Source organism: Magnolia sinica, chromosome 14 (genome assembly GCF_029962835.1).
Source record: "Magnolia sinica isolate HGM2019 chromosome 14, MsV1, whole genome shotgun sequence".
Taxonomy (NCBI): domain Eukaryota; kingdom Viridiplantae; phylum Streptophyta; class Magnoliopsida; order Magnoliales; family Magnoliaceae; genus Magnolia; species Magnolia sinica.
The window spans coordinates 16,580,644-16,604,779 of NC_080586.1; positions in this window are offsets into that span (position 1 = coordinate 16,580,644).

The following is a 24,136-nucleotide window of genomic DNA, read 5'->3' on the forward strand; positions in this document are numbered from 1 at the left end:
GACTGGTTTCTCGATAGCTGCAAGACTATCGCATAAACCCTTGAAGGTGCAAATATTTTTTCCAATGGTTTTGTCATCTTCTTTATGAAGATATGTTACCTATTATCTGAGTGTGAATTCACGTTCTTATGAATCTTCCGCATGTGCATTCTTAAGTGCGTCCCAGACAGCATGGGTTGTCTCTAAGCCAACAACGAGGCCGCGCATTTCTTGAGAGAGTGTTCCAATTATCCACCCATGAAAAAGACGATCCACCTTTCGCTAGGTAATGTATGCTTCGGTTAATCTTGGTGCAAAAATTTCTGTATCTGTGATGTTATTTGAATCTGGTATGATGTGTTTGGTGGGGGTAGGATCTTCATTAGTAAGGTGGTCGACCAGTTCTTGGCTTTCTGCAAGAGTCAAGGCTTGTTCACGCCACCAAGGATAATTTGTAGGACTGAGTTTGTGGGTAATGAAGTTGCCAACATTGAGAGATAGTGAAGTCATGGTTGCAAGGAGGTGCTGGGTTGTGCCATGTGTTCACACAATGCTTTGATACGAAGAAGAAAAATTGAAAATGATGGAGATGTTTGAATAAAAAACTGCTTTCTTATTATTGAAAAACGTGAACACTCGGCAATAGTTTTAAACTAATACATAAGACTTCTATTTAAACATAAAAACATAGTAACAGATTGCATGAAATCTGGGGGCAATATTCTCAACGATATGCTCTACATCTTGACTGATTTCAAACACCACCAAAGGTGATCTGATTTAATTTGATTTGATTTAAATTCGAGATATGATCTGATTTGATTTTTGTTGGAGTTTCCTTATCTTGTTGAGCTACCATCTTAGGTTGAATCTGTTGCCATTGAAACTCCTTCATCCGCCAACATCTCTCCACTAATATAGGCATATTTGTGGGAGTAACCATCCTTATCTCTCTGATAGTTTTGGATCTCCTTATCACTCCACTGATTCCAACAAATCATGTTGAGCTGCTGGGTCTGGATTGTGCTAATACATGCGGCATGCAATTTCTGAGTGTTGTCATATCAAAGTGTATCAAAGTGTCGCAGCTAGAGTATCAAATAACCCCGGCTCAAAAGTAGAAAAGAGAGGTGTCCACTAGAAGACATCCTGATGCATTTCTAGGTAATATCTTGGGACTTTAGCCTTTGGATGTAGGTCATGTTTCTTAAGATATTTCGATTTTGAGAATCTTACAGTTCCATATTTTTGTAATAAATATTATTTTGAGAATCTTGTAGATACTGTGAGAAATAAATTAAACACTATTATGACAGGATTTTTAAAACATTGAGGAAGATTTTAAAATATCACATTTTATTATGATATCAACACAATGTGACCTTGAAAATATGTAAATATTTTAGAGGATTGAGGTAGTTTGGCACCACTGATTTCGGGGCATTTTAGGGTATTTGAAATCCATTGGTTGTTTGACAACATTGATTAGAGGGTATTTCAAATCCAAGGGATCTCAAATCCTCACTTTTGATGTGTTTTGCAATTGCTCATGCGTTGTCAATTTTCTCTCTTATTTTTTGCTCAATTTAAAAAGTAGTAAGAGTTGCATGTGTAATATTTGTGTCACTAGGATACTAATCCACTATACATGTGGCTTGCTGATGATATTCTAAAACAATTAGATTATTAATTGCATCACTAAAATTACATCAATAGAATGGTTTGAGCAGCCCTAACATTGGCCATGTAAATCAATGGTTAAAAAATGTTCATTACTTGCTTGGCTGTGTTTCTATACTTGTGGCCCATCCCAGGCTTGGAATTTCATCTTTCTTTCTTTCTTCTTCTTCTTCTTCTTCTTCTTCTTTTTTTAAATTTTAATTTTAATTTTAATTTTAATTTTTTTTTTTTTTTTTGCCAAACTATGTATTTCATTGGGCTTATTACAATTATTGTGTCAAACATCATATAGGAACACTAACTAAAGATATTAAAGTTAATTTAGTAACTAAATTCAAACTTATGTAAATGTACTACATAATTTAAGTGCATAGTTATTTTTGGATCATGGGACATTTTGGGTGGATAGGATTAGCTACTTATAGGTAAAGTATCCAACTCACTACTGAAGTGACGTTACCAAGTTCTGTGGCCCAACCATGATGTATGTGTTGTATTCACACCATTTGTTCATTTGGAGAGATCATTTTATGGCATGAGCCAAAGAACGAGGCAGGTCCAAATCTCATGGGGATCCCACTATAGAAAACAGTGGGGAGAATGACCCACTGTTGAAACCTTCCTCGGTCCACCATGATGTTTATTTGAGATCTAACTTATTCATAAGTTAACACAGACATGAATGAAGGGTAAACACAAATATCAGCTTGATTGAAAACTTATGTAGCCTCTTGAAGTTTTTAATGTTAGGCTTTTAATTTCCACTATTTTATGTGGTGGGGTCCACTCGAGCTTTGGATTTGACTCATTATTTAGCTCATGCCCTAAAATGATCTCTCCAAATGGATAGACGGTATGAGTACAATACACACGTCATGGCGGGGCCCACAAAACTTGGTGAAGTCACTTCAGTAGCCAGTATGGCTACTCAACTTGTTAATAGCTGATCGGTGTCCATTTTCAATCTAAGTATTCTGAATCCATAGTGACTATTATGGGTAAATCTGGACTGACCAAATGGCTTAGATGAAATGGAAATATCAAAGACAAGCAGCTCAGATGAGAGGTCGGGTATGAGCATAGTCTCAGATGCCAACCACGACATCCTCGACCAATTCGAGTAGTGACCATGAATGACAGCCTCGACCGCCTAGTTGATAGCTTGTAAGCTGACCTAAAGAGATGATTGTGAGGACCAACTTCGACCAAGGGCCCAACCTCAGGGATTGGCCTTGACCACCAACTTAAAGGTTAGCCTCAGCTATTAACCCTGACCTCAGCCACCAACTTTGACTGTCAACCTCGGCCAGTGACATCTCGACCAATGACCTAGAGGTCAGCCTTGACTATAGACCTTGGCCTTTGATACTAACCACCAAGGAAGATCCCCTCTGTATATGGGAAGGATTACCTTCTTGAGATATTCACCAAGGATCATGCCAAGATGAGCCCGACATATCCGGGGAAAGATCCCTTCTATGATACGCATTTACCTAACAGATTCACTGCCATATCCGTAAGTAGTGACAATGGGTTATAAATAAGGACCCTCCCCATAGGAAAATGTATGCACAATTACCCCAATTCGACCAGTCCTGCGTGTGTTTAATCTAACTTGGGCATCTAAGGGCCTCCGGCTACAACCGGCGCCCTCATTATCACTTGGTTTTGCAGGTACACGACAAGCTAACGGGGATAACCAGATCGTAGCATCAATAGTTTGGCGTCGTCTGTGGGAACGATAGTGAAGCCATCTCGAATTCGCTTATTGTATCTCCATCTACCCTGTAATGGATAAAGGGAGGAAGAAGGCCTTGGCTGCCATTGCTGCACAAACCCTCGCATTAGAGCAACAGCCTGATAATTTCCTGGATCCATCTTCAGAATATCATATCGACCCTCCTAATGCAGCGGCTGCACAGAGGTCCCACAACAGGGGAGGTCATCTCATCTCCTTGAAAATCAGGTTGAAGCTCTAGTTGGCAATGTCGACCAGATAATGCAGATACTGGAAAGGCAACAACCATATCCTGATAGCGATGCGGTAGTAGGTGCATCAATAGAAATGTCTCGACCTCCTTAGGTGCTCCACAACTCCCATGTGATAAAGCAACGACCCGGGCAACATTGCCAAGCTCCCACGCATACCCCATGAACCACCATACTTGCAAACTCCAACTTGCACCACACTCTAGAGAAAAGGAGGTGTGGGAAGGCCCGCAAGGTCGTCGCAGGGACTGAGGGCCCGTGGGAAGCCAAGCTTAGAGAAATTTGAGGATAGCTCAGTGACATCCAACAAGCGTACCGTGCTCAAGTTCCAACCCCTGTTGAAGCCATGTTAGAAGAAAGAGAACCTCGATTTACTGACAACATCATGAGATCTCAACTTTCACCAAGATTCCGAATGCCTCAAATTACCCCTTACTCTAGAGCTGGAGACCTAACCAAGCATCTTGAATCCTTCAGAGCATGGATGGAGCTACACGATGCTTCGAGCTTAGTAATGTGCCGAGAATTCTCCCTGACCTCGTCAGGAGCAGCACAAAAGTGGTACATGCAGCTAAACTGAAGTCTATTAGCTCCTTCGCCCAGCTTTGTAAGACCTTTATCACGCAGTTCATCGATAGGAATGATAGAAGGAAACCAGTGACCCACCTCCTTACCGTTACCCAAAGAGAAAATGAGCTACTAAAAGACCACATCATCTGATTCAATGGGGAGGCGATACAGGTGGACGACTACTCCTACTAGATAGCTCTGGCTGCCATGATATCCGGTCTATGGGAGGGGAAGTTGCTCTTCTCAATTTGCAAGAACCCTCTGACTACCTTGACTGATCTCCTTAACCAAGCCCATAAGTAATCTAACGTGCAAGAACTCTTCTACTCGCGGAAAGCTACTCGGAGCATAGGTACTGTAATGCCCCGTACCTTTTAGTACACGGGTGTTACAGTGGAAGTCTAAATCTGTCTACACGTGTGTGGAAACACATGTGACTTACCTTACACATCATCATCTAGTGACCCACAATCTATGCATCTCGGCCGTCTAGTATAATCTCCATCGATAAGCCATCTGGCCCTTGAATTTCAAAACAAGGCCATTCGTCACGCGATTTGACGTAAGTAATTTTCCCTTGAACGAAACGACGGATAAACTCCCTATCCATAATGATTTAGATATACGTTCTTTTGTAAGAATTGCTTAGAAACGTACCTATAACTATGTGGAGCCATTAGATTTCACAAAACTCTTAGATTAGTAATAATTATGAAAATGCCATCAACCTATACCCTGAATTTCAACTCACAAGGTTCTCATGATCCGTTTCGTGTGAAACTTTATACCAAGTCTAATTATCATAAATTAACCATACACATCAAATTTCAGCCCTTAGATCACATTAATTTAGCTACGTGATCCCTACATCCGTCCGTACACTTATCAGACCAAGATTCTAATCCGTTCATCTTGTTCACACCATATGAATATGCTTAACCCACCATTAGAATTATAATCTGAGAAACCTACACGTGTGAATAAGACACTCTAATCTAATGATACACATGCTTTACCCCCTAATCCTCCTGAAACCCGCTTTACATATTATCCGTTTATGAAACTGACCATATACCCACCTACATAGAGTGCTAACCATCAAGTTTTCTTTTTTTTTAGCTAGTCATCTGACCCCCAGTCATATTCGGATCTGTCAAACGGGCCACAAGAACATCACGGTAAACCGATTATCATGAAGATCTTAGGTTCTAAGTCCAAACTGCCCGGTAACTTATTGATTAGAGGTGTACAAATATTATTTTAAAATTTTGAAGTATATTAGCCATTAAAAGAACATCTTATTTATCCTCAGGAGATCGGGACCCAAACTGGATCACAGGAAAGAGCACGAAAATGATGCATGTTTGCCAAATTTCAAGACATTTGGACAGCACATTTCGACATAACGGGCGTCAGATGCCGGTTGAGAAATGGATGATGAGTTCGTAAATAGTGAATGCCACTACATGCCACCATTGATGCTTGATCAGATAGTATGGCTTACCTGATTAACAGATCTGCCCCATTTTTGGACCTTAATCCTAGCAGGGCATGTTAAACACAATAAACAGAGTGGATCGTACAACTACAAGTAGTAAAGTGGATTTCACACAAAATAACTCAATTCATTCAAATTTTCACAGCAAGCTACGTCTCTCGAGCATGGGGTTTAACGGTGAGCGTTGGTTGCTATTAGATACACCGTACAACTTACTCAACTAACCAAATCATCTCATAGTTGACCCCATGTCCTAACATAGCGGTACAAAAGTGGTGAATAGCATGGATTCTCTGAAAGATCATCACAGGTGGACCCCACCTATTTTGAAAAGCAACGTGAAGAAACATTCAGAAACCAGAAGTGATTGTGGTTTCCACCCCCATGTCCTTACAACATGTGGACCCAATCATCTGGTAAATTTCAAGGACTATTTTAGCCGTTGACATTCAATTTCAAAACAATCTGACCATTAAATCGACGAGAATCCACCGTTAGAGCTAGGAATCAACTCGTATGGCCCACCTAGACCTTAGATCAGCCTGATCAACGGCCAAGATCCCTTGGTGGAGCCTCCAAGACTAATGAACAGAGTAAATTTATCGTGAACATCATTGTGGGCCCTATGTTGCTGTGCACGTACACCATGGTGTAGTGCACCTGGTGTGCATCAGACGTGCCAGACAGGCCGACCAGCGCTGACCCGCGCCCTCTCTCGAACTGAGATCTCTCTCTCTCTCTCTCTCTCCAGATTGGTGGCCCACCATCTAGCCCCATTGGGACGATCTGAACCATCCATCTGACAAAGGATAGAAGTTAGACCAAAAGCCCTAAGTTTCATGCTATTTCACGCGTATACATGCACACGAACCTCGCCACAAGTGAGCCCAAAAATACAAAAATTCTAAGAACGGAAGCTGTCTCTTTTCCAACTCAGTGATCCGAGTGAGGAGGATTCCTTTGATCTCAGGCATCCATTCAAGGTGAATCTTAGCTGTCCAACTGAGGGCATTAGTTCCTCAAAACTAGGGGAGAAAACCAGTGGCTGAAACCACCATTGCACCAACTATTTTGAGAAGCTAATCAGTGGAATCAATCTGGGCCATTTGTGGCTCATCCGACGGTGCTGAGAGGCTTAGGGAAGTGTTATAAAGAAGGTTAGGATCGCGGATGTAATGGGAGCTTCTCTCATTTTCAAAAAAACCTAGAAAACATCCGTTTCCCCCCTCCAACGAACCCACCAGCCAAATCGTCCTAGAGCTTCGAAAAAGCCTAACCTTAAGCTCTCTAGGATCTATATGGACCGTCTGAAAGGAGCCGATTGGAGGAAAAGGCTTCCGTTTGAGATCTGCCATTAATGACAGCTTCTTCTTCCTCGTTAGGAGCTGCTCCAGGTCGTCTCGAGTTGGGGCGGAATCAAGTCTGTAGATCAGCGGAAGTATAAAAGAGAGGAAGGAAATAGAAGAGGGAGAGAAAGGAATGAAAAGAGAAGAAGGAGAGGAAAGAAAGAAGAAGGTGAGGATGGTGGGGTGCGGCCGTTGCATCGCACTGCTATAACCCGACCCGATCAGACTTGAGTCAGGTCGGGCCTGACGTCTGTTGTTGGACGTCTCAGTTGGTAGGAGAAGGAAAGAGAGGAAGAAAAGAAAGAAAAAATTGAAGGAGAGAGGGAGGGCAGTCGATGGTTGCACCCTCTGAGTCAACTCGCCGAGTTGACTCGATTCATGTGGGTTGAGTCAAGGCACTGACTGAGTCGGGCCCGTTGTTCAGGTATTATTGCTGGATTTCCAGCATGGAAGAAAGGAAGAAGGGAAGGAAAAAGAAAAGAAAAAGAAAAAGAAAAAGGATAGATAGAAAAAGGGAAATAAGAAAGAGAGAGAGAAGAAAGTGGAATTTGTACCGAGTTGCTGCTGAATTGACTCAGTTAGAACCGAGTCCAACTGAATTGGGTTGGGTCTGGGCTATCTAGACAATTTTAGACAGCTAGCAGGTAAGAAAATAAGAAAAAAAAGAGGAGAAGAAAGAGAGAAAGAAGGAGAGTAGAGTACTTGAGCCGAGTCAACTCAGTTGGGACCGAGCCTCCTGATCCGTTCAACTCAAGTATGCCCACCTCCCATCTTTGTACATGTGAATTGTCAGAGTTAAATTATCATTATTGTCAGGAATTATTAATGGATGTTACTAATCCTCCTACTCGATTGGTTAGTATTAGAACTTCACATTATTAATAATAATATCTTCCTTATGTGGTCATTAGTAGATTATTTATTATAAGATTAGTATTGATAGTGTTAACTGATAATCACTGTTTATCATTACTCCACTCTAATATTATTTTAAATTAATTATAGGAATTTGATTTTAAACTCTAAGTCAATACCCTAAACATAGATAGTGCTTTAAGTTTGGACCTAATTGTAGAAATTCATGATTCATGGGGGATTATAGTATCTATCATCAAGACTAGGTTCATTATGAGTAGTTATGACTCAGGAATCATCATCGTCCTCCTTATGGGACTAATCCTTGTTAATATGATTATTAGTGTTAATCCTTGTTAGATCATCTTATAATCGTTTCTTGTATTGTTTAGGAGATTGTTAGTCATTATAAGAATAGTAGATAATAAGACTGCAATTGTTATGGACTTGTGCACCATCATTATTAAAATGTGAGCTAATATAAAATATAACACCAATGTTATTAAATACTTATAATTGCTAAATTAACATTAAGATTAATTGCACACCGACTAGAGTTCAAATCCTAAAAATCTAAGTCTAGGACTAAACTCTAGGACGAAACCCTAAGTCCTACATCAGAACCCTAAAAACAAGTAGTCCAAACCCTAGGTCATATTAACCTTGACCATAAATACTTTGTAGAAACCCGATCTCACGTACAACTTCATCATCTATGGTAGGGTCCGGTTCTAAGGATGCACACGCTCACTAGCAATGTCAGTTGGTGATTCGACGCGTGAGGTGATGATTCTTCCCCTTAAGCTTTCCATTTTCCCATTAGCTTGAGTTATAGTTTTTATTTTAACTTATAATTAATATATCCATTTCATGGTCACATGTGTTAATTGTTGGAATTAAATTGCTATATTACATGCTTAATGTTTATCCTGCATATTTATTCATGCTTGTGGATTATTTGTGGATTGCTTATGGAACTTGAATTGGTACACCAGTGGAAAACCCCCACCTATATGTGTACACCCATACTTTGGATGTAACCCGATTGGTTGTGATAGTAATGGACCTTCGGCTTAGTGGTTATTGAATGGTGGTTTAAATTAACCAGTGATATGGGCCTACCATCCAAGGCTATTGTGTCCAACGGTTTTTAAGGATGGTCTTTTATCGCATGATTTTGATACTCATCTTATGTGGCTTATTTTGATATTTGCCTTATATGTCTTGCTTTGATATCACCGTATGTGTCCTTGTCCTGGTATTTTCCCTATATGGGCTTGATGTTTTTATACTATGCAACCATGCGATGGCAAACCCCATATACTGTAATATGATTGACCACTAGTCGACAGTTTTCTATTAAACATCCTAAGATGGTAGCCTCATGAGCCGGAGATGGTGGTAATGAAATACTATGCTCGAGCTATCGGTCTATGCTGGGCTCTGAGTTCTCCGTAGTGACCTTGAGCTTACCTAAATTGGTTGATTGTAACTGGACTAATAATAGTTTGGCTAATCATTCATCTATAGCATGTTAGTGATGACGGGTGACTAATCTGGATGTTGTAGCACGTGCCCTTAAGATCTTCGGGGTATCGTTTCGCTAGCTCCCAGACCACCGACTATTGACCCCTGTCCGACGGGATGATTTTCCCAGGTCGATGATTTGCATGGGTGACGAGCCCAAGTCCGGTTGGATGTGCATCCCCAAGCCGATGTGCATTCATGCATCCATACATTTAAAAAGACTGCATCATGTATTATTTTGATTGCTTTGTTGTTTTATAACTATGTGTACCTAATGCGGCGGTGTGTAATCTTGAGAGAAATTCACACTGAGCTGGCCACTCATCCATTAAATATATAACTGTACAGGTAGAACAGGTGGCCCAGATGATGTATATGATCAGACTTGATGAGGAGTTGTGCAGGTGCCATGGACGCATGGCCATATTGCTAAAAGGAGCTGCATGGTCATGCAGCTTACATTTATATACTTTCTGTTATTTCTTATGTACACAAACCTTGTAATCGTTAATGTGAGACATTAGTTTGTATAAGTCATTATAGGCTGCTTGTATGTTTGAATGATATTGGAATTTCTCTTATATTGATTGTCCACTCTATGCTCATCTGCTTACTCTGATAGTTGAAAAAAAAATTACTCGAATTTGACCATCCTTTAAGGTTAACACACGTGTTTTTGGGAAACGAGCCATATACTCGGGTCCTGAAAACACAGGGCATTATAGGTAGCTCGACTAAGGATAGGAAGTGCAAAGAGGAAAGGGAGCTGCCTACTGTAAACAACAAGAAGAGAAAGTATGACGATTCGAGCAGAGGTCAATGTGCAAACCGACCACTGGAGAGAAGATTCCTCTCCTATACCCCACAAAATGCGACTCCCAAGCAAGTTCTCATGGAGATTCACGACAAAAGATCTCAAAATGGCCGAATAGGATAAAGGTCGACGCCGAGAAAAGATAAGCAGAAGTACTGCCACTTCTACCGCGATTACGACCATACTACCACTGAATGTTTCGATCTTAAGGAAGAGATCGAGTCCCTCATTTGAGGCGGGCATCTACGGGAGTACGTCAACAAAAGGAGGGATGAATGACCTAATAAGCGAGACAAGCAATAAGGCAACAAAAACAAACATGAAGCAATAGGTGAAATATGCACAATATTCGAAGGACTTATAGGAGGTGGGGATTAAAATAGACCTCGTAGGGTGCACGCCCGAAACATCAGTAGCAGCAGCACAGAGCACCACATGTACCTCACTAGTAAGGCTGCGAAAGAGTAAAAATTGAGCCTTGCAGCTTAACCTTCACTGAGGAAGATGCCTGAGGAATCTACCACCCACACAATGATGCCTTGGTGGTAACCATGACTGTGGCTAACCACAAGGTGCACCTCATTTTGATGGACACCGGTAACTCGGCCAATCTTCTTTGCCACCTCCTTCGATAAGATGGGAATAGGGAGGTCTAAGCTACCCCCTGTCTGTACTCCCTTGCTCGAATTTGGAGGAGAGAGAGTCACCTTCGAAGGAAGTATATTGTTGCCCGTGACAGCATGAGAGGGCCACAATTAGACCACTGTGATAATCGACTTCCTCATAATCGACTTCCCCTCTGTCTACGGCATAATATTAGGACAACCATCCCTCGATGTCATGAGAGCAGCGATATCTACCTACCACCTCGCAATGAGGTTCCTGACCAAGCATGGGGTCAACCAAGTCAAAGACGATTAACACAAGCCCCTTCAATGCTACTCAACGACACTTATAGCAAAAGCACAACAACAAAAAATGGCCATTACCTCCCTGGACCCCTGAGAAGAGTTAGTCGAAAGAGGGTCTCCTATGAAAGACCTAGTGGTTGTACTCCTCTGAGAGGCCGACCCGACCAACACGATCAAGTCGGCTCGTTACTAGCCTCAGATCAGCGAGATGAGATCATTATTCTACTGAAGCGGCATGCTAACATCTTCACATGGTTCCACTAGGACATGCTTAACATCAACCCATGGTAATGGTTCATAGACTGAACATCGATCCTGACCGTCAACTAGTGAGACAAAAACAATGATCGTTCGAACCAGAGTGATACGTGATCATCGATGAAGAGGTCGACAAGCTTCTTAAGGCCAAGTTCATTGAAGAGATCTACCATCCTGATTGGATATCAAATGTCGTGCTCATGAAGAAGTCAAACGAAAAATGGAAAGTATGTGTCGACTACACAAACTTGCATAAAGCATGCTTGAAAGATAGTTTCTCTCTCCGAGGATTAACTAACTGGTCGATAATACAGCCAGGCATGAGCTTCTTAGCTTCATGGACGCCTAGTTAGGCTATAACCAAATAGCCATGCATGAACGAGACAAGCAAAAAATGACCTTCATCACTGATAAATGGCTCTACTACTACAAAGCCATGCCTTTTGGGCTGAAAAATGTTGGAGCAACATATCAATGCCTGGTCAACAAGATGTTCGCTAAGAAAATCAGATGTTTTATGGAAGTCTACGTTGACAACATGCTGATTAAGAGCACCAGAGCGGCAAACCACGTGGCTGATCTCAAAGAAATATTCGCCATCCTGAGGAAGTACTAGATGAGACCGAACCTAAACAAATGCTCCTTTAGAGTGTGCTCAAGAAAATTCCTCGGCTTCTTGGTCAACCAGAGGGGAATTGAGGTGAATCCTGACAAAATTTAGGCACTATCAAACATGAGCTCGCCTAAAACTATGAAAGAAATCCAGTGCATTATAGGCAGAGTTGTGGCCCTAAGTAAATTTGTCTCTAGAGCTACTAATAAGTGCCTACCATTCTTCTAACAATTGAAAGGCAAAACAAAGCCGACACGGGATGACGACTGTGAGTAGGACTTTTAACGACTCAAGCAGTACCTGGGGTCTCCCCCGCTACTCTCCAAACCCGAATAGGGAGAGTCATTGTTGCTCTATTTGGTTGTCTCAGCCACAGTGGTTAGCTCGGTAATGATACAAGCGGTCGAAGGCAAGCAACTTTTCGTGTATTACGTCAGTATGACATTAGTCCAAGCAGCGAACATATATCCTGATATTGAGAAGCTCACGCAGGCCTTGATCGTGTCATCGTGACGTCTCTGCCCTTACTTTCAAGCCCATACCATTGTGGTCTTGACCAATCAACCCCTCTATCAAGTGCTCCAGAAGCCCGAGGTGTTGGGGAGATTGACAAATTTGGCGATTGAGCTCGACGAGTTCAACATCATATACCAACCCTGAGTCGCCATCAAAGGTTGGGCAGTGTTCGACTTCATCGTTGAGTTCACCAACGTTGAACCCCTAGAAAAGCCGGAGAATAAAGATGAAATTGACTTGCAAGAGTGGACCCTCCACGTTGATGGATCTTCCAATTTAAAAGGCAGTGGAGCAGGGATAATTCTTTTTGCACCTGACCAAACCTACGTACAGTACGCCTTGAGGTTTGGGTTCCCGACATCTAACAACGAGGAAGAGTATGAAGCACTCCTAGCTGGGCTCAGACTAGCGAAAGCTATGGGAGCCCGATCCCCGAAGATCCACAACAACTCCCAACTCATCGTCAACCAAGTTACTGCTGAGTACAAGGCCAAGGGGGAGAAGATGATAGTCCACCTGCAAAAAGTGAAGGAGCTTATCGACAAGTCCATCAAGTGTGAAGTCGTCTTGGTCCCCAGAGCAGAAAATTCCTAAGTAGATGCTCTGACAAAGCTGGCCACAACAGCCGACGACGACATTGCCACAATGGTCCCGATTAAATTCCCACTCAAGCCTAGCATCGGCCGACCTGAACCGAAGGAAGCACTTCCTATCACTTTGATGCATAAGCTGGATGGATTCAATCATAAGCTACCTCCAATAGAACACACTGCCCGATGACAAGCTCCAAGTACAAAGAGTTCAAAACCAGGTAGCTCGATACATCATGATAGGGGATGTCCTTTATAAAAGGGGAATTTTCCCTACCATACCTTAGGTGTCTTTAACCCAAGGAGGCTGAATATGTTCTGAGGGAGATTCACGAAGGCATCTATGGCAATCACTAAGGTGGAAGAGCACTAGCCCACAAAGTGATTCGATAGGGGTACTATTGGATGACCATCCAAGAGGACACCAAGCAATATTCGAGGAAATGTGATAAGTTTCAACGATTCATAGTAGTACCTTGACAGCCATCCAAGCAGCTAAGCCCGATGACTGGCCCCTGCCAATTCACCCAGTGGCATATTGTTATCATAGGACCCCTACCTATGGGCAAAGTTCAAACTAGGTTTACCATCGTAGCTGTCAACTACTTTACCAAGTGGGTTGAAGCCGAGCTATTGGCCAAAATTACCGAGTATAAGATCATCAACTTTGTCTGAAAGAACATTATCTGTAGATATTGAATCCCGCACACAATTATTACCGACAATGGCATACAATTTGACAAAGCATGTGTATACACCCTACCCAGCTAACATCTTGAAAAGGCAAGGACAATCCAGACCCCAAACCTTAATCCCAAACCCCAAACCCTAATCAAAACCTAATCCAAACCCCGAACCCTAATTAAAACCCTAATCCAAACCTCAAACCCCACAACCCAACCCATTAGAGCCAGATCAGCACAAAAACCCACTTATTCGAACCCAAAAGCCCGAAAGAAGACCATCGGATGAACCAGTACACCAAACGAGGCCCACATACTCGAGCTCGGCCCAACGGTACTCCAATTACCTCCGCTCGCAGGGCGGGTGTGTCATCCGAGCAATAGCTGGCACAACATCCGAAAGTCAACTTTCTTCAAGAATTAACCCCTCATCTAACCTTATATACTATTTTACCAACCCCAAGAGCCAATGAGAATGTGCCACGTGGTGTCTCTCTCTCCTCAGCCACTCATAACTTGCAACATCAGCTTTTACCCCTCCTAAGCCTCACATTTACAATAAGACCATTGGAGAAGGCTATAAAAAGCCCTCTCCTCTTCACATTTTCACAACAACCACTTCACTTTCCAAGTGTAAGAGAAAGAGAGGGAGAGAAGAGAAGAAAGTGAGAGTGAGGGGTGAGGAGGAGCTCCCAAGCCTTAAATTCCAGACTTTTTTCAGCCACCTCCTAGCCTCACCTCAACCATCTCAACCCTTTAGACCCAGCTCAAAGTGGTCATGGCTCGTTCCATGTCTTAGCCTATTCAAGTTCAAGCCAAAGATCCATTCATCTCATACGTAAGCATTCATCAGGACATTTATTCCCTTCTCAAGCCCTCTGCTCCTCTAGATTTCTAGTGAACATATGCTCTGTGACTTGCCGTATACTGGATCCTGTCACATCAGAAATTCCTAGCGATCTACTCCAATTTTCTTCATCTCTTTGCATAAGCATCATCATATCTGCATTCTAGACACGCCATTGAATGTATGCTTGGTGGCTTACCGAAGTCTCGGATCTTGCTGCATCAAAAATCTGCATGTGTGCCTAGTCCCATCTCAACCACAACATACATCATTCCTTGAGAATATTTTACCACACCAAGTAGAGACCGTACATTTGTACAGGCAAAGAGGGTGCCTAACACCTTCCTTCTTTGTAACTGAGGTCCCTTATCTGGAATCCCGAATCGTAGACCAGGAGTCAATCTAAGGTAGGAGAGTCTTCGGATTTCTTCAACCTTATATATTTCACGGGTTCTAGCCGACTACGGGATTCTGAGATTAATTGGCTAATAGTGAGTCCAACATTCACAAATCAGCCAACTAATTCCAACCTATAAAACCAAATTCAAAAACATTTTAAATCCGCGTAGGCACCGATTTCCAATGTTCTCATAATGGCGACTCCATTGGGGATTTGTTAGAACACACTAGTGGTGACTAGGGGTGCACACGGTTCGGTTCATTCCGGTTTCGGGGTGAAACTGGAACCGAACCGTTCCTTATGGTTCTAGGATTTTCAGAATCGGAACTGAACCGTTAGCACCCTAGAACTGAACTAGAACCCGACCGTGAAAACTGGTTCAGTTCCACGATTCTGGGCTTTTTATAATCCAGCCCAATTGCATGTTCTAATTTATTATTTAGCCCATGTCCATTCGCATTGTGATCCATTTGATGAATGGTTTAGATATTATATATGGTGTGAAAAAATATATTTATGAAAATAATCAAATGGTGCATTGTAAACCATAAATCATGAGTCAAATATACAACTAAAATATATTGTAAACTCATGGTTCTAAGTTCGGTTACATGGATCGGATCCACGGTTCGGATTCACGGTTCGGATCACGGTTTGGTTCGGTTCTACATACCCCCAAACCGGAACTGAACCGAACTAAACGGTTCTTTAATTTTTGGAACCGGAACCGGAACCGATGCACTCTAGAACCGGACCAAACCAGACCATTTGGTCGGTTCCAGTCCGGTTCCACAGTTCTACCGGTTCGATGTGCACCCCTAGTGGTGACCCAACTTGAAAATGTGTGGAATTCCAATCTCAAGGGACATTCATCACTGCATTCACATATATATAAAAAATCCACTAATCTTTGGCTTACACTTGCTTAGGCATAAATTCGAATCATGACCACTCAATCCCAGGCAGCCATGACTTCTCAAGCTACCCATGAAGAAGAGTCGGCAGCTCAGCCAACTCTTGAAACATCAACACTAACACCAACACCGACACTGGTGCCAACCCCTCCGACATTTTCAACAAATCCTCTAGACAATGTAACCTTGAGTGGGATGGCCCAAAGTTTCCGAGCATTGCAAGAGATATTACTTTGCCTAGTGCCAAGTGTTGCACTAAACATGTAGGCAACACAACCTACTATGCAAAACGGTTCAATCCCTCAAACGCCTTTCGCTTTCTCCCTCATCCCTTCAGTAAATCATGTTCTCCCTCTCCCAGAAGAGTCAACATAGGATCAATAGCAACCAACAAATGGGAGCAACCCTCCCACACATATTACCCAGCACATCACAACAATCAACTCACAACACAGGCTCTCCTTAACGGGAGTCACAGACAAGAACTGGCGGATGCCCATGAAGGGGATCAGTTTCGAGTCCAGCTCACTCCCCCTAATGGGAGCAGCATTCCGGAATTGGAAGATACCCCAAGCGAGAGTGGCGTTTAATTCTAGCTACCTCCCGCCATCGGGAGTCTATACTCTTTCCAGCAACCCCACATTCTCGGAAACCAAAGGGTCAAAGAAGTCGATCCTTATGAGGAAGAAGCAACGCAAGCCTTACAACAAGGGGCAAGGTATTCGCAATACAGCAAGTCAAAAATCAAGGAGTTACGAGAACAACTGCAGATGGTGTAAAATCAACTGCAAAGGCAACAAGGAGTGGATCATCCATCCACTAAATTCAGGGACCTATGTCCCTTTCCAGATGCTTGAGTGCCTCCAAACTTTGAGGTATCCAAATTCAAAAGATACGACGGTAGTGGGTGCCCTACAACACATCTAAAAGCATTTTGTGGGGAAGTCAATGCGATAGCAGGGAATAATGGAGCTTTGATATGGCTCTTTCAGAAATCCCTTAAGGGTGATGCTTTGGATTGGTATACATTACTGAATAGCCATCAGATTAGGACATGAGAGAGGCTCACCCGGGCATTCATCGATAGATTTTTCTACAATCTGAACATGGCTCTAAGAAGGGCAGATCTATTTGCCTTGAGACAAAAAAGTGATGAATCATTGTCAGCATACGTGGGATGATGGCGGGCCATGCGGCTCGAATGAAAAACCCCATCAACGATGAAGAGCAAATATCCATGATTGTCTATTCAGCAAACTCAAACATTTCAGGATATCTGATCTCGTACCCATATGTGAATTTCTGCCAGCTCATTCAAGCTAGAGAACAGGTGGAAGCCGGGATCAGAGCTGGGACCATTTTCCCATGGCCACATTAGGCTCCCTCAATCAAAAGAAACAAAGTAAAGGGGAAACCTGTCGGATATGGGAATAGAAATAGCACTGCTCTCGCGCCAGTGCGCTACAGAGGTCAAAAATATCGTCGCTAACACTCAAGGCAACTAGTACGTTCTACCACTGGAGCCACAACAAGACAGTCAGCACTAGCCATAACAAGACGTGTAGTACCAGCCGCAATTGAATAGGCAGTACCAATCACAACAAGCCCAACAGGGATATCAGGCACATCTGCCTCAACAACAACAACAACAGCCTAGGGGAAACGTGCAAAACCCATATAAATAGGCAATGCTAGGCAGGAAGTTCACCCTGTTAGCATAAACATACAGACAGGTCTTGACAATGTTGATGTAAAAGCAACTCCTGACACCACTCCAACCTCGACTTTCGCCAAATCCCCTACCAGTCGGTTACAATGAAAACCAATATTGCGCATATCACCAGCATCCCCATCATCTAACAGACCATTGTTTTGCCTTGAAACATGCAGTCCAAGATTTGATCGAGAGCTAAAAGATTGCGATCACCCCACAAGTTGGCAGTACCACTCAAGCTAACATTCTCCAAAATCCCCTGCCATCGCATTCAACAGGACCTAGCACATCCGACACCTTTACCGTCAATAACATTGAGAAGGAGCATCCCACATACTTCCCCCCACATCACCACATATAAGCAATCATGCCCGATATAGCAAATCGAACATGGGGATATCGATAGGCATCCTCCCCTGGGCCACATGTATTCCTTGAGGCACCACCACCGTTCATCCTTGAAGTAGCACCAACAACATCATTCCTCATCCTCGACGCTACACCAACAGCATAACCTCTCATCCTCTAAAGGGCATCAACAATGCCCACCATGTCACATTCTCAGCTCATCGCTCTTCAAGGGGCATGTCCAGCCCCATCCTTGAAATATCCCAATAGGTCGAATTCTAAACCCCTCATTCTCCCGATAGGCCTCCCTGATTTAGCCCCATTAACCTTGCAAGGGGCACCCCTGGTCCAATTACTAAGCTTCCTAATGCCTCACCAACTGGCACATGCTTAGAGGATCCCTCCATCGCAAAGTACACATCAAGAGGAGAAGGAGGATCCCACCAGCAAACCCCACCAAGATTCAGTCACACTCTAAGAGAAATCACTAAGTCCACCACAAACAGTTTCGGTAACAACTACTCAACCTCGAGAACCGATGATATATCTGGAAGGGAGGACGGTTCCCTCCTTTAACACAAAGGTAGTCCCGTGGCACTATCCAAAGTGTGCTGAAGTGGGTAACAACGGTATTTATTTTAGGAAAGACAATCAGAACCTAAAAGAAATCTGTGAAGCTTTGTCAAAAACAACCCAAAAAGCTGACATTGCTTACGACATAGCAGCTCAGCTTAAATCCATTCCTGCACAAATTTTCATTTGAGAACTCTTGTGTACGTCCAGATCGCATTGATAAATCTTTGCAAAAACTCTGAACGATGCACATATCTCTCCTAACATACCTCCTAAAATGATGGCAAGCATGATCGGACAACTCCTCACACCACGAGCGATCACTTTCTTTAATGATGAATTGCCACCTGAAGGCCACAAACATGGGCGTTCACTTAATATAGTCATCTGTTATGAGAATTTTAAAGTACTACTTGTACTCATTGAGAATTGATCAAGCCTTAATGTTTTCCCTTTGAGGAATGCTGAACGTTTGAAGATCAAACCATCTTCTGTCAGGCTTAGCACCATGTAATGCCCTGAAAATCGAGAGTCGAGCAGATGCCCAACTCCCAAGTTCCAACGCATCACTTATGCACATAGATAATGATGATTAAATATTGTCCGTATTAGTGCATTAAACATGAATGAGATTATACCAAAACAACAAATCATACTCCAAAGACAATTGGATTACGCAAGCAGAAGACTGTGATAAGTATATAAAGCATATAAGTGGTTGTAGGTCCCCAGAGTATGAACATGATACTAGGTTAAATAATTACATGTATGGTCCCAAAATATATAAAATAATAAAGTGTAATGTCGTCTAATCCATATCCCTGTAGCCCCGGTAACGCAACTCCAGGTCTACATAGACTCGCCAGTGATCAACTCAGTAGAGCTATAAGGCAAAGGTTAACATGTTATCAATTTAATCAAGTAGTAATGATAAAGTAGTACAATAATCATGCCCTAAGTACTCTTGTTAATGTAAGGATAGGATGCGATAATGATGTATGCCCTCACCTACACTCCCTCTACGACATCATCTCATGGTCGTGCATGCAACACTCCCGCTGTGCTCAACTCCAATGCCAAAGGCACATGTAATGCGGTGCATGTACATGATTAGCCAAGTTCTTAATTAGACCTATTCATACAGCAGGTTTGGGAAGCTAAGGTACCTCTCTTTATATCATTGACCCAAACAATGATCATCTAAGGTCGTCAATCTTAGTTAATCACATACGATAGGCAGTTTCATGTCGTTGTAGAGAGGCTCGTCACCTCAGTACAGGCCTAGTTTATACTCGAGGTCACTACGAGAAGGCTCGTCACCTTAGCATAGTCCTAGTGTATACTCGAGGTCACTACGAGAGGCTCGTCACCTGATCATTGGTTGACAGCTCAAATACAGTATCCCATACACCATTATATTTGGCTCATGAGTTTGGGTTGCTCACTGGTCACTATGGGGAGGCTCGTCACCCCAACATAGGCTGACAGCTCAACCACGGTGTCCCATACACCACCATGCCCGGCTCATGAGTCTTAGTGGATCGTGGTACCTAGGTTAAATGGGCTTTGCACTGGTAAGTGGTACCTTAGATTCAAGCAGTAGTGTCTATACATGGTGAACATACATTAGGCCAATCAGATTACTTGACAAGCTCGACTGGTACGAGCATACGTTGAATTAATCGACATGTAGTGTGTATGCACTCCGCGTGGCCTAACCACTGTCGACAAGCAGTATACGACTGGGATTCATCGAACGTGCCTTATATGGCAAAATAACCTCGGCCACTAATTCAGGAATCATTACCGATTGCCTGGACTACACAGTAGTCCTAATCATATTCAAACGCAATAGTCATTCATATGTGATAGTCAAACAACATGTGGCAACTAACTTCAGTATAAATTTCATTTGAGCATTTCAACAAACACATAGTACACATGTTAATATATATAGGCATTTCATCCATGAATCACATAGTAGTAAGAGAGCTTACATAAAGGAAACTGTAGCTATAGATGAGGTGATTGAGAATCCTATCTCAACATCCTCATTAAATACATTTCAACAAGAATTTTCTCATTCAGGCATTTTATTAAACACTTAGACTATACATATCAACATACGTGAAATAAATTAATTATAACGTATAATATAGTGCATCCTTTCACAAGGGAGTTGTCACACGTACAATAATCATGTATTTCCAAAGAACAATCATGGTACACAAAAATCATAATTCTATTTTCATTCAGACATTTCAACAAACGCATGGAATGCATTAATTTCAACATAGTTCATATATATATGTAATATGTAAAAAATATCGCATTTAAGCATATGTGATAGCAATTAAGTCAGTCACAAATCATTAACTGACATTAAAAGCCTTAAAAACCATAACGTAAATATTTATAATCTGCACCTTTCGTCGGTAAACTCGTATCGTACTCAGTTTGATCACTACGTCTTTTTCTATGGCACAACAGTAACCTATAACATGAAATAGGTTAGCTAGTTCACCATTTTACCTATCTAGATACCTAAAATAGATTAGGGTTAGAATTTCTTACCCGTGAACAGAGTCAAAATTACTAGTATAGCGATACAGGTAGGATGATTCGGCACATGGAGCGGTGGGAAAGAATCCCAGCAACTCTCTCTCACTTTCTCTCACTTCACCTCACTCTTTCCTTCTCTTTTCTCTCTTCTCTCTCCTAGGGTTTAGGGAATTCGTATCGAATGAGAGAGGGGTGGGTTAAGGCCCTTATATAGGCCCAGAACTGATGTCAATGGCCCCAGGGCCATGGTATACTTAGGTTATAGCCCAAGAGTGGCTGATCTGGGCCAACGGAGCTCATCTGGAGGTTCATTTCCTGCATACGGTCCAACAAAAGTTTCCTGACAATGGATCTATGTTAGGTTAAGTTTTTGGTCCGATTGGGTTTGTAGATCGACCGTGGAGGACCAGTTTCAGTTCAACGGTCATCATCTCTCGATCAGGGCCACCAGTGCACTGACATGTGTATGAAAATTTCTCTGATGTGAGGGTGTAGTTGGGTCAGAATCTGACGATCTGAAACTTCAAATTTGACCTACAACCGAACGGCCCAATTCACTTAAGTTTGAGTCTATTTTCTAAAGATATTCACGTTTCTCACACACTTCGCTACGAGCTCAAGTTGTGCGTTTCTGGATACTATTTGGACTTGATTTCCGAGATGGTTGTCAAGCCAGTAAGGCGGTCATAACCGTATAATTTCGCAGTAATTGGACTTTCGACGGGCAATATAGGTCCGAGACGGAGTTTCAATGTGCTCTCGAGAGCAACTGGGTTTTGAGATTGACCCTAAGTTTTTAGGTAATGTAGAGCTAGCGATTCTACTAGTTTTGGGTTTTGCAGTTCATATAGAAAGTGATTCGAGCTAATTTGCCGACTAATTCAGTTTAGTACTTCATTAATTTTCATCTAATTTTTAAAGGATTTGGTCCTTAGCGATTTCTGCCTGAGGTGGTACTTCGGTCTTTGTATGAATTTTTTCGAGACGTTACACACCATGAGTGTCAGAGCCATCGATAACTCCCGAAGGCAAGTAGAGGTGGAAATAGATATTGAGTTACAAATCGGACCAGACATGACTCTTGTTACATTTCAAATCATTGACATTCCTGCCTCATTTAACCTTCTGTTGGGACGGCCATGGCTTCATGCTGTTGGAGCCATCGAATCTACTCTCCATCAAAGGGTTAAATTTCCTTTGGGAAATCGGATCATCTCAGTGCTAGCCGAACCAAAAATCATCCTACCAGTGGCGATCAATACCCTAGAAACTGACATTCCAGTGATTGACGTCCAGCACACAGAAGGTGACATATCATATCACAATTTTGAATTCGAAATTGTGAATTCCATTTCCAACCCATACCCACTCGTAGTCGAATATGTCATTCCTCCTGCTGAACAGCTAATCCTAAACTACTGTACTGAGTTCCATGAGAAAGGTATGGTAGTAAAGCCAGCCCGTGCCAACGTACAAAGATACGGAGTGGGGTATCAACCAACACCGGAAGATCAGATTGCAAGGTCAAAGAAGAGGCAACCATTCAAGTGTACACCCATTGAGTTTGTTAAAGTCGGAACTGTCTATGGTGACACGATGATCTCTCTTGAGGATTACCTCTAGCGGCTCAAACTAACAGAATATTCTAGCCAGGAATTCATTTGGCCGCCAATACGTTAGGATAAGATCCTCAGGGCATCAAAAGCACACTCGATGTCAGGGGCAGAACCCCCGGACCCCTCACATAAAGCCAAGAGCACGGAGGCAGGGCCACCCATAGAGGACCCGGGACCATGAGTGCCCATTACAAGTCACCCAGGCAAGAACGGGGAGGCACCCATCCCTACTAATAGTCAAGGGGAAACACCCCTACCAACAACTCAGCAGCACAAGGGGGAGAAGCAGCCCATCCATTAGATCAAGAAGGGGAAGTGGCCTTCCCTTGACTGGACAGATATCAATATCCCACCACAGTGCGGACCCGAGGAGCCCGAGGAGCTCCAACTTCTAAGCGAAGAGATTGAATTAAACTCTGACTCTAAGCCCAACCCAGCAGACATCATAGTCATCAGGATGGATGACCCGTAGGAACAAACGGAACAGAACAATAGGATAGAAACGGGAAAGAACCAGGCTGGACAACCATCCCCCTGACGATCGAATCGGCCAGTGAACCACCCATGGACATTGGCTTAAAAAAAACACCAATGTAAATAGCAGTTGATACCCCAAATCAGGACATGATCAATCATGGTTTACAACACCGTCCTATTCGGGATCCTTGATGACATAAAAAAATAAGAAAACCTTCAAAACACAAAAACAACAGATATTTCAAAAACCATAAAAACATCAAATATTTCTCAAAACCACAAACCATCAGAAAACCTTTAAAAATCAAAAACATCGAAAAAACTTTCAAAAATTACTGTGCCAAACACTCCACACGCAGCCCCCGAATTCGAGGTCAACTCAAACGATTTCGATCTAGAGTTGGGCTTCGAGCTCATGAGTTTGGATGTAGACCAGGATGAGGGAAATGATGATACAGCTCTCGAACTCGAGGATTCCCTCGAAAGGTTCGAAACAAAGGCTAACGTTTTGGCAAATGACTTTGAAGTTGTGAACTTGGGATCATAGGAACTCCCTAGAAAAGTGCACATCGGTAGTTCACTATCTCTGGAACTTAAGCAGAGGATGATAGAATTCTTGAAACCGAGGTTATCCAACTTTACCTTCTCTTAGGAAGATATGTCAGGGTTTGATGAAGATTTGGTAATACACCACCTGCCAACAAAGACAGACATGAAGCCTATCAAACAGAAGCTATGGAGAATGAAGTCAAAATGGGCTCTAAAGGTCCGTGATGAAGTCATCAAGCAATACAATGCAGAGTTCTTAGTAGTCTCCAACTGTTCGAAATGGCTCGCAAATATCGTACAAGTTCCA